General features: G+C 26.8%; 1 pseudogene; it reads right to left on the reverse strand.

Annotated features, from left to right (window-relative positions):
* Positions 1 to 16,058: 16,058 nt before the first annotated feature.
* LOC111619640 lies at positions 16,059 to 17,131 on the reverse strand (annotated as a pseudogene).
* Between the last annotated feature and the right edge of the window lie 46 nt (positions 17,132 to 17,177).

The following is a 17,177-nucleotide window of genomic DNA, read 5'->3' on the forward strand; positions in this document are numbered from 1 at the left end:
ACAATTATGTTACTTTGTTATTCTGTACATGTCTGCAGATCGAGAGAAAGAGAGAGAGAGAGAGAAAGTAAGTAAGTAAAACAACGAATTCTCAAATTTCAAACAGAATTAAAACAGGAAGTGGAAAGGAAATGAAAAGGAGATGGAAGAAGAAACTAAGGACGAAAGTGGACAAAGCCCAACGAACTATGACGAAACCATCTCCGTATAACTGTCTCCCAGTTTAACTTGAATTTTAGTCAAATGAAATGCTTCAAGTGAAATATTTGAAGCATAGATTTAAAATGCGATTTTAAAATTTGCGCCGGTGGTTAGAATGGGTCTACTAGAGGTTAAAATTGTCGAAAGTCAAAAGGAAACGCAAGTTTAGTTTGGAATCTCACAATATGCATTGTTTATTTTTTTAACTTTTTGAATTTGAACAATAGTCAAGCCAGATCAAGAATACTTTAAGCAATTAATTACATCATTAATCTATATCTATATCTACATCTACATATACCACGTATGTATAAAAATGGACGTGTTTGTGCCTATGCGTCACTCTGCAGCCAAAACTACACATCGCACAAAAATGGTGTTTGTGTGTGGAAGTAGCCCCAAGTCTCCCATCGTGCACTATGGTAGTTGCGTCTCGATAACTATAAGGGTATGAGAGATATGGGGTTTGAAAGTGGTTGACTTCGAAAATGTGTGACGCTTCAATGAGAATGTTCCAGTTTTTTCTAGAAAGTTCCAGAACCAAGAGGTGAAATTTGGTACACAGTTAGAGTACGTCATGAAAACGCACACCAAGAAGGGATTTTTCGAAATNGTTAGGGTACGTCATGGAAACGCACACTAAGAAGGGATTTTTCGAAATTCCTCCGCGGAGGGGAGAGGGAGAGCATTAAGGCTTAACCGGAACAACGGCTTCTACTGTACTATTTTAGATGCAATTTTTTTGTTTTTAACTGCGTTTTAGTAGGATACGTCATGAAAACGCACATTAAGAAGGGGTTTTTCGAAATTCCTCCGCGGGGGCAGAAAGAGAGCATTAAGTCTTAACCTGAAGTACGGCTTCTACTTTAGATGCGAAGTTTTAGTTTTTAATTACGTTTAGTTTTCATTGAATACTTAGCGGTATTAAATTGATAACATTTCGGACATTGTTACAAATATTTTTTATATATTTCGATATTCTAACCAATGTTCGAACTGTTTTAAAATCGAATTTGTTATTGCATATTGGTTCGATTATAGAACGATTGTAAACGTTCCAGAAAATTTATCAAATTAAAAACAGTTCATTTGATTCTCAGCAATTCTCATCATTCTCAGTGGTGGGTGTTAAATAACAATTACTATGATTGTTGAAATATTGAATGTAAATAGGATTTGCTTGCAAAATCCACGCGAGCGAAGCCGCTGGTAACAGCTAGCTTTGTAATTCAATGGCTTATTAATAATACTAATTACATTTTAGCAAAATACTAAGTTTAATAATGAAGAGAGTTAGAGATTTTATAAATCGATAGAAGAAAAGCGTAATAAATTTCAAAAGTAAGTAAATAAATAAAAATATGATTTGGATCTACTTTATTTTGTATGATCAGTTCAGTTCACATTGTTCCTAACATTATGCACAACCTCACACGAGCCTCATTCACAGATAATAATTAAAAATGATGTCTATCAAGCACTATATCTCGTGAAAAATTAAAATTTTACATCATAAAAGTTTATATATTAGACTATTTGAATGCTTTTTGCTAACTAATTATGTTATTTTCTCAATCCTTTTTAAATTTATAAATTGTGTCATCAATATTTTTGTTAGCTATAAATCGAAAATTAGATTGAAATACATAAGAACAATTCAGTCTAAATTTTTTCTGTTTTTACAAAATAATGCAAATTTAATTTAGTATAATATTCAGATTATTAACTTAAATCTATTAATTTTATTAATACTATAAATCACTAAACTATTAAAGAATTTCTAGAAATTCTTTGGGAAAAAAAGCTTTTAAAAATTTATTGATAAAGAAGTAAACACATATATTCAAATTATTGGTTTATAAAATTTTTAAAAATATAAATAAGATTTATTTGTTTAATTATATGAAATATTTTTCATTCATCTTAGTAGTGATTTATGAAACTCAAATCACTTACAAAATACATAGATAAGCTATTTATATAAAACAGAAACTTATTACTTGATAAAATCAGATATCATTTATGTGTTAAGTAAAATAATAACTCACAAATATATTTAATATAAACTAATAATTTTACGTTCTAAACAAGTTAACTGCTTAAATCTAGAACAGCTTATCAAATTCTCCTATCAAATGGTTTAATTGCGTTTATCGAAAGAAAAAAAATCGTATTTGCAGATAATTTAGTCGTTTTTACGCTTAAAAGAACGAAAGAAAAATAAGTAGTTGTTGTGAAAGATTTGGAGTACGTTTAAATTGATCGAATATCTTCGATTCAATTTGCCTCATCTACAGTCATGCCTATCATCACTTCTTCTAGTCTTCCAATCAGTAAGAGAAACGAATGAATTTTCTTTAAAGGGTTATATATTTTTTTTTAATATGGTTGCCGAGAATTCCATTAAATAGAGTCTAAACAGCTCCTAGATATAGAAAACAGTTAGCAGTAGAAACCTGTTTTATTCTAGAAATGTAATTCAATGGCTTATCAAATATTTTGATTATCAAACCTGGAAATGTAATTTCAAAAGATAAATTATTTTCTAAACAAAAATAAATAATTAAATGATTAATTTATATTCGTCTCATTTAATAACTTTCGTGCTTCTCTGAAATATAATATCTTAAACTTGGAAACACAGAAATTTGTAATGATAATTTTTTTATAAAATAAATTTACTTTCGGATAGAAGATAAAAGACCTTGTAATAAACCTTTTAACTACATTTTTTAAATAAATTTTTTATATTTCTATATACAATATTATATATAATATAGTATAGACCTGTAAACAGTAATATACTTACAGTACCATCAATATTATATTGTATTCAAATTAAACTTTATAAACACTGTAAAAATGAACAAGGAAATAATATAAATAACAGAATTATTTAGAAAATAATAAAGCCTATTACAAAGAGGATTATAAAATAATAAAATAGAAAATTGTTGCAAACTTTTAATCTGATTAATGTAATTTTTCTTATTTGTTACACATTTTGTGAAATATCAGTGAAAAAGTGCGTGGAAAGTAAGTTATATGAAAAATAAAATTTTAATAAATTGGCTTTATGCCATAATAAAAATGTGTGAATAGCAATTTTAAAGACAAATGAATTTTATCTGTTTAGTTAAATATTCGGTTTAGTTAAATATTATCTTTGTTATCATTTTGATAGGAGCAATAATTTATATTTTTAATACAGAAGTACTGTAATTTTCTTTTTATTTAAATAATTGAAATGAAACTTACATTGTAACCTATGAGAGACTGCACTTTACATAAATATTAGCTAGATCGAAATTTACATTAACGGTGACTAATGAAATTTACATCAATGAAGGTTAGTTTAATATTAGAAAATTTCAAAAAAATTATATTTCATTAGCTAAAATCACTTAATTTAAAATTGCTGTGATTCACAGTTTTAATTATTAGCAATATTTATAATTGATTAACTTTAAAATTGTTTATAAAAAATCCTTTAAAAATTTGTTTTTAAAGGATAAATATTAAATTATTTCATAATTTGTAATGAAGTAAATATATATTTCAGCTTTTATAGAATACGCAAAAAATTTCTTTTGTTTATTTCAGTTTTTTTAAATAATTTCCTATGAATTTCACCTGATTTACTGTACAAAACTTTATTTTTAAATCGTTAATCAAATACACTTTGAGTTAAAATATTTTCTTTTTTTTGAAATTTATGCGAATGTAATGAAGAAAAAAAGTATAAAATTAGTTCAGTTAAAATTTATTCATAACGACTTAAATTTTTAAACAAGAAATTTAGACAATGTTTGAAATGTTTTAAAAATTAAACTGTAAAATTCATTACTTTTTAAGAAATTGGGGCATAATATACAACATACAATGAAAATATCATATTAATTTAGATAATTCAAGATGTATATCTTAATATGAAACGACTTAAAATTAAATTGATTTATTAATAAAGTGATTGCATTTTAATCAAAAAGTATAAACAGTTTAGTCTTTCTATTGATATAAGCTAATTGATATAGGCCTATTTATCATTCTTAAAATTATAGACTATAAGCAAAACTTTCGACCAGAACGTTTTCAGTAAAAAATTATTAGATAAGAAAACACTTAATTGATATTAATACTTTATAAATTATTTTTACACTAATTTATAACTTAAAATCAAAATATTTCGAATTAAGATTTAAGCTTATGAAAATTAGATAAAATGTGTTTCAAACATCAAGTAACATTTTGTAATTATATATTACAATTGGATTTAATAATATTAGAAACTATTTAAAATATATTTAAAATTCAAGTTAAGAGAAAACAGCAGTTTTTAAATTTAAAAGTAATTTTTATAAAATTAATATAGGCTACTTAATCTATAAATTTCAAAGTAAAAAACAAGCTATTGATAATCTATTATTTCTATGCTCTAAGTTAAAAACTACCAACTTGAAAGTTCATATTAAACTATTTAACTCAACAATTGTTCCAATAATATATTATGCAAGCCCAATATGGAGTTTAGATTATATATATAAATTAGANACTGGTGAATAACCTAACTGACTAATTTAATTTACTTTATTTAGGATTATTAGTTAATAGATAAATAAGTGTTTGTAGCACTTTATTGAGGATCTGGGTGAATGAAGATGCTGCCAATAGGACTTGGCAGTGGTAATACAGGCTAGTTCTGCTTATTTTGAATGCTGTTTGTTAAAAAAAATTATTATTATATAATGCTTTATTAATGTAGAACATGCTGTATACATGAAATATAATTTCTTATTGTCCAGATTAATCAAAAAGTGTATTATCTGAAAAGAATGTTTTCAGAACCTCAATAATATTTTGTCAGTATTCAAATCTCAATAATAATTTGTAGTTCACAAACTCCTAGTAGACTCCCAGTGTTTACCAAAAGTCACTTTTGACCAATGGTGATATGCATTTCCATCAAAAAAAGTGACAACAACAGATATGTGTCCACCTATGACAGTCTACCATTTTGAAAACCCATGCATCGTGCTCCATCTTATTTTTTCATCTCAGTATATTAGAAGAATATGAGGAACAGTTATGACCAACTAGGGACCTATTGATCTGCCTCAGTCAAGCATTACAAACATCTGCTTTGAGTATCATCATCTCCAGTCTATGGTTAATGTTTATGGAATTTCGATAAGGTGACTGGATTATGCCAGTATAAGTTAGAGAGTTCTACCATTAAAAATAATGGATAAATTTGTCTGTGTACAAGATTTTGATTGAGAGGTTTTCAGGAACAAGGCATGCCTATAAATTGAAGTTTTTCTATGTATTATAGTATTGTTAAAACTAAGTCAATATCAAGCATCCATTAATTGATTCATTTATTGAAAATAAAAAAATAATATATATTCAATGTAATATGCAAAATATATGAAGTGTGCAATGCCATAATGTTGTAAATGCCAAAAAACAAACTTTTCAGGAGAGGTAAAAAAACACTTTTTCTAGTGAATAACTTCATTTCAATTTTACAGTAAAATGGTAAAAAAAACTCACTAGGTTACATATTCTCTGGAATATAAAAATGATGTAAATATAAGCTGTAATGTTTTAAGTGCCAAAAGTCACATGACTTGCATGTTGATGCTTTAAACGTGGCTTCACATAAGTTCAACTTCAAAATACAGTTACTTATAGCACCACTATTGCCATAATATAACACTACGCACTCAGACATAAGTGTGTATATGACTTGTGGTTAAATTATTGTAATGTAATAAATATATGATTTTATATAAAGTATATGATATTGAGTAATGTTGAACCTGACTAATTATTATTGTTACTTTCTTCAAATAGGTGTATTCTAAAAATGGATCATCACTGCCCTTGGTATGTATATAAAAATTAATTAATTTATAATAATGGCATCTAATGTCTACCTCTGGTAGCAAATTACTTTGTATTAATTGTTAAATTAGTGGTTATAGCTCGATTATTTAAGATGATTGTTTTTGGTTATGTTTCTATATACATATTGGGCTCTGCGATGTTTGATATACTTAAAGATTTTATAATTAAATATTCCATTTGACTTTTAGTACTGCTAAATTTATACTATTTAGGAGTATTTACTAAAATATTGATGGTGCTATTTCATATTTTTAATTTTGACATATTTTTTCAAGACTTTTTCTTATGATATAAGAATTTGTGATGAGTAGTTAAAATATTTTTGATGAGATTAGTACCGAGTGATCGTAATTAATATACCCCTATTCAAGGTTGTCTGCAGAGATATTTAACTGTCGAAATGAAACCAAATTTGGTATTATGAAATTTCCAGACATGCGAAAGATATTTCCTTCAGAAAATTTAGTATCGAAAGTCATCACCATGGCACTTTTTGCGCTCCAATAGACAAACATTTTATTTGTACTAGACATTCATGTTATACAGAAATCTTAGCGATGTACGAAATACTGTTCAATGTAGTTACAATTATTAAAATGTAAAACTTGAAAACGATAAAGTTTGTTCAATGGCGTATTTGATTCGCTGTGATGCTTTTTCACATGTAATGTTATTCTCTCTTTCAAGTCTGCTAAATTTGCAACATGTCTTCGATAAACTACCGTATAAGTTTTAAATGACATTACAATAAAAAATAACACAAATTCAACCACCAAAAATGTCAGTGATGAATTTCGGTACTAATTTGATACCATGCTAAATTTAATTGCATTTTGACTGCTAAATAGCATTGAATAATAGTATATTATGCAATAAGTTTATAATATAGGCAATTATGGCATAAATGGAAGTTTGACACACGAGCGGAGCGTGTGGGCCAATTTCCATGAAAGCCATAATCGGTAATTATAAACGAATTGTCATACGGGATTTTGTGGTTAGACTACACATATAACACTATGTTTATACATGATTTTCAGTTCTATAAGTATAGTGTTATAGGTGTAGTTAAGCACAAAGATAATATAATTACTATCACGCGGGTTACTATTTCTTTGTATAATTTATATAGTTTTATAAAAATGTAATAAAAATTTGGCATTACGAGAAGCAATATAAAACTATTAAATGTAAGAAACATGAAAATGATGATTATATTTTAAAAATATTTATATAGAAAACATTTCTTAGATAGTCCAGAATAATTTATTATATATTTTTGACTATATTGTAAATAATGGTAGTTAATTTGAAGAGAATTTCTTATTTTACCTTCTTCAATCCTTGTTTTCCAAAAAATTTTGCTTATTTTGAAAAAAAGTAAGTTGAACTTTTCCGGTTAGTTTATACTTGATATAAAGTTTTTCAGTATTCTTGACAGACTAAAAGAAATTTTTTATCGTAAACAATGTTTAAAAGTTTCCTATATTTTTTGTGCATTTGAGTTTCTGTTTTGAAAATGATAGAAAATTACTTTTGTGTTTGTTCTAATAATACTCTTTTTTTTAATAATAAATTCGAATCATTTTATCTAAATTTTTAAAAATGTTTTTAAAACAATTTCAGAAAGTTTATTCGAAATTGACAATCCATCAAACTGACCTAATTATAACTAATTGTATACAATTATTATTCATAATCGAAACTAAAATTTTAAATTTTTGCTTTAGTTTTACGGCATAATGATTGAAAACTTTGCTGATATTGCATCGATATTTTAAGCTTTTCTTGAGAATTATTAATTTATTCTGTGAAGGAATGAGGGACTTGTTTTATGAATATTTCTGTAATTCAGTTTTGTTATATCGATGTTCTATATCAATACAACTAGCTAAGCTAAGAAGAAATAGTAAATAGTTAATTCTTGATGAAGCGATATTAGCAATTAATTTATTCTCTTAAATAATAAAATAGTGATGGTAATGTATTTAAAATTCCTGCGATTATTTTATGAAGTATAGATTTATACATATTTATAAATACAAATATAAAATACAATTTTATTCTTTGCATTCACATAAAAATATCAATACATCTGTACTACTTTAAAATAAGGAATTTTTTCTGTTTTTTCAATCCTGAAATTCCATAAAATTACAATAATGATAGAAAATATTCCGTAGGAAGAAAATTTATGAATAAAGTTACTGTAATTTAAATCCTTATAAACATTAAGCAAGAAAAATAGTTTGAATAAGAAAAATTATCTTTTTATATTAATTTAAGAATCGTATTTCCATTTATAACGGGGGTTTCAGCTGTATTGATTCATATTATATACAGTATTTTAAATACTTTTCAAGTAATGTGCAGTTAATATATTCTTTGTTATTTATCTTGCATTCTTAATTACCTATTTAAATTAATTTATATTTTCATTTTCTGCCCTTTCTGTTCCTACATATAGAATACAGAAACTTCTATGTATACGTATATATTAATTTAGAAAAATGTTAAGAAATGAATAGAAAATGTTACGTCTGTATCCATCTCATATATTAGTTTTATAATTTACCATTTAAAAATTATCTTTTAATAATGTCTTTAAATTATAATTTAAAATAGTCGTATTTTACATGTAAATGAGTTCAAATAAATATTCTTAAATAACTTAACGCAAAACGAAATAATAAAAAAATAACAAATATAATTATAATTAATAAAAGCAATTAAAATAAAATTGTTGCAAACATTAATTTTAAAATATTACATGAATTATTTAATTTTGTTATTTAAATAATAATTTTTCAAAAATTACAAACTCCTGTGTTCATTTGTATTTGTTACTGCAATTAAATTAATTTTAATAAATACAGTAATACCTCGACTTACGCTACCCAGACTTACGCGAACCCGGAGTTACGCGATTTTCAAATCTCGTCGATTAGTCTTTTGTTTGAGCGCCACGCAACCCTTGATTACTCACCCCCCACACTATTGTTCAGCTTACATGTTCGAATGTGTCGCGCGGAATCCACACATAGCTACAATTTATTTTGTGTTATTTATTTCTGTGTTTGTTATATTTACGGAGACTCGAGAGACTCTACTATGTCATCCAAACGAAGCAGAACTAATTCTTCTACATCAAACAAGAAAAGAAAAACTTTATCTTTGGAATGTAAAGTTAACATTGGATATGTTCGTAAAGTCGAACGAGTTAAACGACAATGACGTCATCGTTATTCCTATTTCGTTAGACTTTTCGAACGATTCGTTACTAACGCGTTTAACTCGTTTGACTTTACGAACGTACCCATTATTAAAGACTTCGATACAAAAATGAAAATTTGTGAATTGGCAAAGAAGTTTGATCTACCGGAATTGTCGGTCAGAACAATTATAAAAGGCAAAGAAAAAATTCTCGAAGCTGTGAAAAATGCTCAATCTTTAAATTCAAGCATCATTCGTAAACGTCACAGTATTATCGCTGAGATGGAAACAATGTTAAAATTATGGCGTAATAATCAAGTAAATGTGAAAAATTGTAAAATAATATAGGCCTAATTTGTTATACATATGTATTATCTAAGATTTTATTAAACATTTTTTTCTAAATTATTGTTTTCTTTAGTCTCCGGCCCCAATTAAAAATTATTTGTATGTATTTATATGCGAAATTATACCCCGACTTACGCGAATTTGACTTACGCGGTTACCGCTCTGTCCCACCTATCGCGTAAGTTCGGGTATTACTGTAATAATAATTAAGTGTACCGTATCATCATTTTTAATTATTTTTCTCTAACAAGTAAGAAAAAAAAAATACAGAATACATTACATGTATAATGCATTTTAATTATTAAACAAACATAAATCATAAATCGTTTTATTTAATTTCTTTAAACAGTTTAAGTAAATAAATATGGAATTTAAATAATTTGTAATTTAAATTTCACATTAATTAAATTATTAAATATTTATTTTATCTTCAATATTTTATTTATTTATTTTTTTTTCAGAAACATAAGTAAATAATTTATTTGATATTGTTCTTTGTCAATATTTACATTTAAAAACAATAAATTTTTGATAATGTCCATATATTTAGCATTATTTTAAATGTCATCTCTTGCATCTACCATTTTATTTGTATGTAACCGGAGTGCTATATTCCAATTATCTTTGAATAAACTTTCCTTTAGTCATTAATATCAGATCAAGTGACATATTATCTATATGAGACAAGTATAACACATGGTCTAAAAAATATTAAATAAAAACGTGCATCCTTTAATAACGACTTTCCAAAATTTTCATGAAATTTATCTATAATTTTAATATAATCGCTATATTAAAGTAAACAATATTATAAAATAATCACTAATACATATCTCAGTAAATGCTTTTCAACATCATCCTCATCACAATTCAATATTTTGTTAGGTTTGAGCCTTCCATCATAATCCAATAACAGCTTTAAAAATATATTTATAGTTTCTTTATAAAATAATAGTAATTTTTTACATTTATATTTTGCAGCCACTGGAATTTAAACCAGTTCCCCTCATAAGTAATGAAGAAGAAAATTATTTATTGGNGTTAAAATAAATGAAATATTTGAAAGTTAGAGGTATGATATGTGGTCCAAAAGCCAGTTAATTGTGATAGCGGCTGAATTTAAAATCGTTTGGAATCTTTCAAAACTGCTGACAAAAATAACCATCAAAACATTAATTTTCGCATTGAAAAAGTACCCCATTTTAATCAATTTTTGAAAACTTTTTAAGCAATCTGAGTTATTGTTCGTTTATTCGAGTAGAGAGGCTACTTTCTGGAAGGGTTCAACGCCTTTTTTTTTAGCAACTTTTAAAAAGTAATAAATAAATAAATAAATAAAAGTATTTGAATGAATATAATGTGCTCTTGATATATTGAACTCTCAAAGGATTAAGTTAATTCATTCACTATATCAAAAGTTCACGACAGTTCATACAAAGAACAGCTATTTCCAACAAAAATTTTTCTCTACATCAAGAATTCATTGTATCGGGAGATCATTATATCAAGTGTTCACTGTATAGTAATTTAGTTTTTACTTCTATTATACTGACTTGGGCAATCCCTATTCCTATAAATTGTATTTTAAAAAAGTTTAATGATACCATTTATGATGTATTATTTGAATAAAATAGAATATAACTATAAAAGATTTTAAATATTTCGCTTCTTGACGATATAAAATAAATATCCTAGCTGTCCATCTGTTTATCTGTAAGATTTATCGAAAACTAAAAAGAATCATATTATACAGAATTATTAAGTAAGAGCAATTATCAAAACCTTTATAAAATATAACAAATATAAAATTATTATATTTCTAATTCAAGTTTTTAACGTATAAACATTAAATTAAACAGACAATTGGATATTCTTCTAGAAACTGCGATTTCATCAATATGAGATATATCGATTTTACAAGAAAATGTGTTAAATTCCTCGTTAAAAATTTATTAAAATGTAATAAAAGTTTATCATTTATTAACAGATTATATCAATAATGCGTAAGTAACTTAATAGAGCTTACAGTACATCAATTATAATAATTTTCGAAAATAGTTATAATGCAATTAAATTTCAAAATAATTTAATATTTAATTTTATTAAAAAATATTTAATTACTTTAACGATTAAAAAATAAAATAATATCTAGTCTTGAAAAGATAGGAAAGAATAAGAAAAAAATTTATGAAATCAAATTATAAAGTTAAAAAGTACAGTACAGAAAAGTTCGTTTTGTGGTAATTAACGTTAATTATTTTTTAATTTAATATAAGTGATATTTGATGATACAAGATTAATTCTTTTCTTTTACGTCATTTCGTGACTCAAACAGTGTTACATTTTTTTAGATTCTAGAAATCCTGCGAAAAAACAAGCAAACAAATAAATGAAAGTAAACACAGAGTGTAAAAAATGAAAATTTATATGTATAATTGTAATATTCTTCTTGTTTTAATTAGTCCAAAGGCGTTGCCTACAAATGCCGAATTTAAATAGGTGTATTCGATTTAAGAATTCTGTTCGATATTGAGTTTAATCTCTTTCCTTTATTATTCCGTAATGCAAATTTATGTCTTGTAACTTAATTAAATTCTTGTTTATGCCTCAATAAGAACGTGTGTTTCTTGAACTTTAAATAAAACATTGAAAATACGATCTACGTCTTCTCACCCAAAAGCTATGGAACTTTTGTTCAGTAAAAAAAAAAAAGAAGAAGAAGAAGAAGGAAAGAAATGAAAAGAAAAGAAGTATTAAAAGAAATTGTAGGTTTAAGTATTAATACGAGATTTACTGTTTCTTTTCTCACTTCAGAAATAGTAAAACAGGAAAGTTTTTCTATTCTTTCCAATTAAAACTTTTAATAAGAGAATTCGATTGAACAAAGCAGATTAATTGAGCTGAAGAGAATTACAAAGTATACGCACCATGTTATAAGTTAAAGATTTATTCTTAAAGAATAAATATTTTTAATATTGTGTTTTAACTTTGTAACAAATATTTATAATGCTGTATCTCAACGTAGAATTTTGTTAAAATTACATTAGTTTAAGAATAATTCAATAGTTTGGATGATTTATTAAAACATAAAGCTTCGAAAATCTTGGAATGGTTTCAAATTTAAAGTTAACCGTGATATCGTGTTTATCGGGATAAATTGTAGCCCAAATATTTTATTTCCCTGTGAAAATTTAATGCATAAATTTTAAATTTTAAATTATAAAAACAATAAAATACGTGTTAAAATTATATAAGAATAAATTAAAATCATATCAAAGAAGTTTTAGGGGAAAAAAACAGATATATTTTACATGTTTTCAAGTCGTCTTTCTTTCAAGGAGGAATATAAAAAGGTTCAATTTTAGTTAATATATTTCTCAATAAGTTTTAATCACTTTTCTCTATTTTTAGGAAATTATTTTTTTACATCTTGTAAAAATAAGGATATAATTATTTTTATAAATGATTTAAAATAATAACTAAATTATTTACTTATAAAATATATTGATAACTTAACAAATGACACATGAATGATAGGTGTTTATCATTGCAAGCAATCCCCGTATAACACGATACTTCTTCAGCATTGTTAAAAAATTGGAGAACCAAGATATTACGTTACATGTGATTTTTTTAACATTTCAATTTTTTCTTCTAACTTTCCGCCATTTTTTCTTGTTCGGCCAGTCGTTATTCAGGAAAAAATTAATAGGAAATCTCCATACAGTATTTCATTTTGTTGCAAATTTCCCTGTTAGATTCTAGAATATTGAAATTTTGCTGATTTGGGCGCATTAAAGATTCTGCTTCCTCACTTTTAAGATTATTTTAATTTTTTTACTTGATAGTTTATAAATTTTTGGGTATGTAAAATTAATACAAAATTTTCTTTTTTAGAACCGTATTGCAATATTTCTTTGTTGTAAATTACATTCCAGCCTCAAATTATGACTAAGAAACTAAAAAATACAGTTTAAAAGAAACTTTATTTTTTTAGGATAACAAACGAAAATTTTGCATCTTTTTAAAAGTAAGAAACAGATGTCACGTTGCAGAATGTTTAAACTTAAATGAAGAAATAATCCGGACCATAAGAAAACATTGAATAGTAAATTAAAACTGTTGTTGCTGTTGAAACCTTCCATCTTCATAAATATTACAGTTTATTCCCAGACACTTACAGTTGAGCTACTCTGAATACGAAGAAAAACTATTTAGTATTTGGGTTGACGATAGCAGTAAAAACAGATTCCATTAGACGTCATTATAATTAAAGAAAAGTACTAAAAATAGGTCACCATTTAAAAAATATTGAAAATCTTTTCACCTAATGAGTTTACGAGTCAAAATGAGTGGACCAATCTAAAAACCGTTCTCTCATTATCTAAAAGAAGAATCCAAAGGGAACGTACTGTACATCTACTGATAACGAAGCTGACAGAAAGTTTTCAAAGAATTTCAATAAATTTTTGAAGAGCACAAGTACACACTACATCACTTACCTTTTAGAACGTAATCCCACATTTTGTATTGGTTCTAGTCTTGAGTAACACGTCTTCACACTAAACAAAATTTTTCAAGAACTTAACTACTGTTATATATAGTTATATATTTTCTGAGAAAAGCACTATTGGTCACCGACGTTTTAAGCAGGTAAAAATTGTTTTATGGAATCGATACTTTGTAACATCTCATAAGGAACATCTTATGCAGGAATATTTAACGAGCGTCTTATAGATGGGACCGACGAGAGAGTGGGATAACAGGGTAAAATTTCCCGTGTCCGGGATTAGACCCGCTCTAGGGGTTACATCGCCCCGGACAAAAAGACAAATTGCCGCCCGTTAAGAATATATATATATATTTAAATAAAGGTACATATTTTTTATTTTCAATAAAAATCAAATAATTTTATTTAAATTTTAATAAAAGCATATATTTAGAAAGAAACATATAACATAACATTGATAATCAAGCAGTACAAAACAGTAGAAATTAATTAAGAAATATCTGTACCTAGCCACAAGTTGTTAACCATATAATTTTTTACATTTTTAAATGCTATTAAAAATGTATCATTGCACAAACAATCAAAATGCCATTATTTTGAAAATAAAGCAAGATAACATCAACTCCGCTAAAAGCACAAAAAAACTTTTTTTCTTACTTTCAGTTCTGCAAATTTTTTTATTGCATCTTTTAAATTTACTTGATCAGCAATTTCATGCTCAATCGCCAACGTGGCCGAACCATTAAGACGATTTTGTGTAGTAGTCGAACGTAAAAAGTTCTTAATTAATTTTAACTTATAGAGAAACACCTTTCGTCACTTGCTACAGTTATTGGTATCGTTAGCAATATTCTTAAAGCAATAGTAAGATTTGGGACAAAATTTAACTTTGTAATTAAGCTCAGTACATTGCTTAGGCTTTCTTTTTTTTGCCCAAAAGCGCAGATATTGCTGAAATTTCCTCCGCTAATTCTACCCCATTTACGTCAAGAAAATCACCGTCAGTTAAAATGCATTCTAAATTCTTTATTGTTTTAGTAGCATTTCTTTGGACATGATATTTAAATCGTATATATTATATAAGAATTGAAAATAGTTACTATGATTACTAAGTTGTTCAAATCTAGCATCTAGTGCATTTAGTGCTTGATCAATTGTAAAATAAAAAAAGCTCTGTTTTATATTTTTCTTTTGGATCTTTGATGGGTTCATCTCGTGCTTCGTATAAGAAGTTCCTTTTCCTTCTTCTAACGTGGTGTCGTGTTATTGTTGGTCCAAAATTATCCTCCATCAATTTCGGTAGCAAGTTCTTTTGCATCAATAATAGTTTCATCGAAAAACGAATCAGATCGAAGATTCTTAAAAAATATTTTGCAGTTTTGTAAAGATCAAGTGCAAAGGCTAGATCAAAATCTTTCGTTTGTATCAAATTGCTTATTGGATTAATGGAATTTAATATTTTATGCCAAATAACTAACGAACACAAAAACTTAAATTGTTTAATACAATTTAATAAACCCGAGGCCTCGTCTCTTATTCAATTATCAATTTCTTGGTTTTCGTAAATGCTTAGCAAAGCGACATCTCCCAAATGAAATCTCAAAGGCTTTAAGGTCTCTTTTCTACTCTCCCATCTAATGTCACTCAATGGTTTCAAAGTTAAACCTTGCACGTTTTAAAAGTATTGCCCATCGAAAAGTAGATGCCGAAAAAAATAAATATATTTTTTGGACCGTGTTGAAGAAACTAGCGGCTTCCAAGGATTCTTTTGCCATATCATTAACAACAAGATTGAAAGAGTGAATACTAAACGGAACATAGAATGCTCACGAATTATATTGTTTAATTCTAGATTGCACTCCTGCTTTATCGCCCCTCATATTGGACCCGTTGCCGTATCCCTGCCCTTTGATATCCTGCAATTTAAACCCAAGTCATTAAGTTCTCCAATTATAATTTCAGACATTTGTTTTCCTATGGATTTTTCGACTGTTAAGAAGCCTAAAAAGCTTTCATTAATTTTAATTTCAACATCAGCGTCAAATTTATTGATTGAAACATATCTGATTACAAGAGTCATTTTCTCTACCTTACTGATGTCAGGAGTACAGTCTTAAATTATGAAAAAACATTTTGATTTTTTTATTTCATCAATAATATGAGACTTTACACTTTGATGCAGCAGATCTATTATCTCGTTTTGTATGTTTTTTCCGAGAGAGTAAGCTTTAGTCTCTTCTTTATTTAGCACTCTACGGACATGCTCTTCCATAATGGGATCAAATTGAGATAGCAACTCAACAATTTTTAAGAAATTACCGTTTTTATACTCAAACAACTTGTCGCTTGTACCTTGAAAAGCCAGACCACTTTTACCAAGCATTTTAGTAAGCCTCGTACCAATGATTTGTTTCGGCATTAATAATTCTTTGAGAGGCAGCATCTATAGTTTTACAACACTTTAAACTTAGCTTCATTTCTAGCCATGATTTTTGGGCCTGAATATGATTTTTGGAAATTTCATGCTCTTTTAAAGTTTCGCTGAGGTGCGTCCAACTTTTAAAACCCTCCTTTGAAAGAGAACTAACCACACAGCCGAAAATTTTGCAACAGAAGCAGTAAACGCAGTTTTGTAAGAGTACAATAGCCAGTCTCGTAAAACTTGCTCTCTATTGCTTAAAATTCGTGTATAATAATTTACGCTAAAATGTCGACCAGTATCATTGGAAGAAAATTTGTAATTATGCAATGGTTTAGGTGGACCTTGTCTTACTAAAAACTTCTTTCAGTGTCTCCTAAAATCCTTGGCCATAATGCTGGATCTGTACTCAAAGTTTGTAGAACGCTTTCTGTGGGAGTCACGTTAGTGTCAATTTTTTCAATGCTTTCATCTGGTGATGATAGAGTCAGAGTGTCGTCAGTTCCAATTGATTTAGAAACTTCGTCCATTTGTTTGTCATCATCATCATCTGACGATTTCGTATTTTCTTTTATA

The sequence above is a fragment of the Centruroides sculpturatus genome, unplaced genomic scaffold (genome assembly GCF_000671375.1).
Source record: "Centruroides sculpturatus isolate CEXI.00-Female unplaced genomic scaffold, Cexi_2.0 scaffold25, whole genome shotgun sequence".
Lineage (NCBI taxonomy): Eukaryota > Metazoa > Arthropoda > Arachnida > Scorpiones > Buthidae > Centruroides > Centruroides sculpturatus.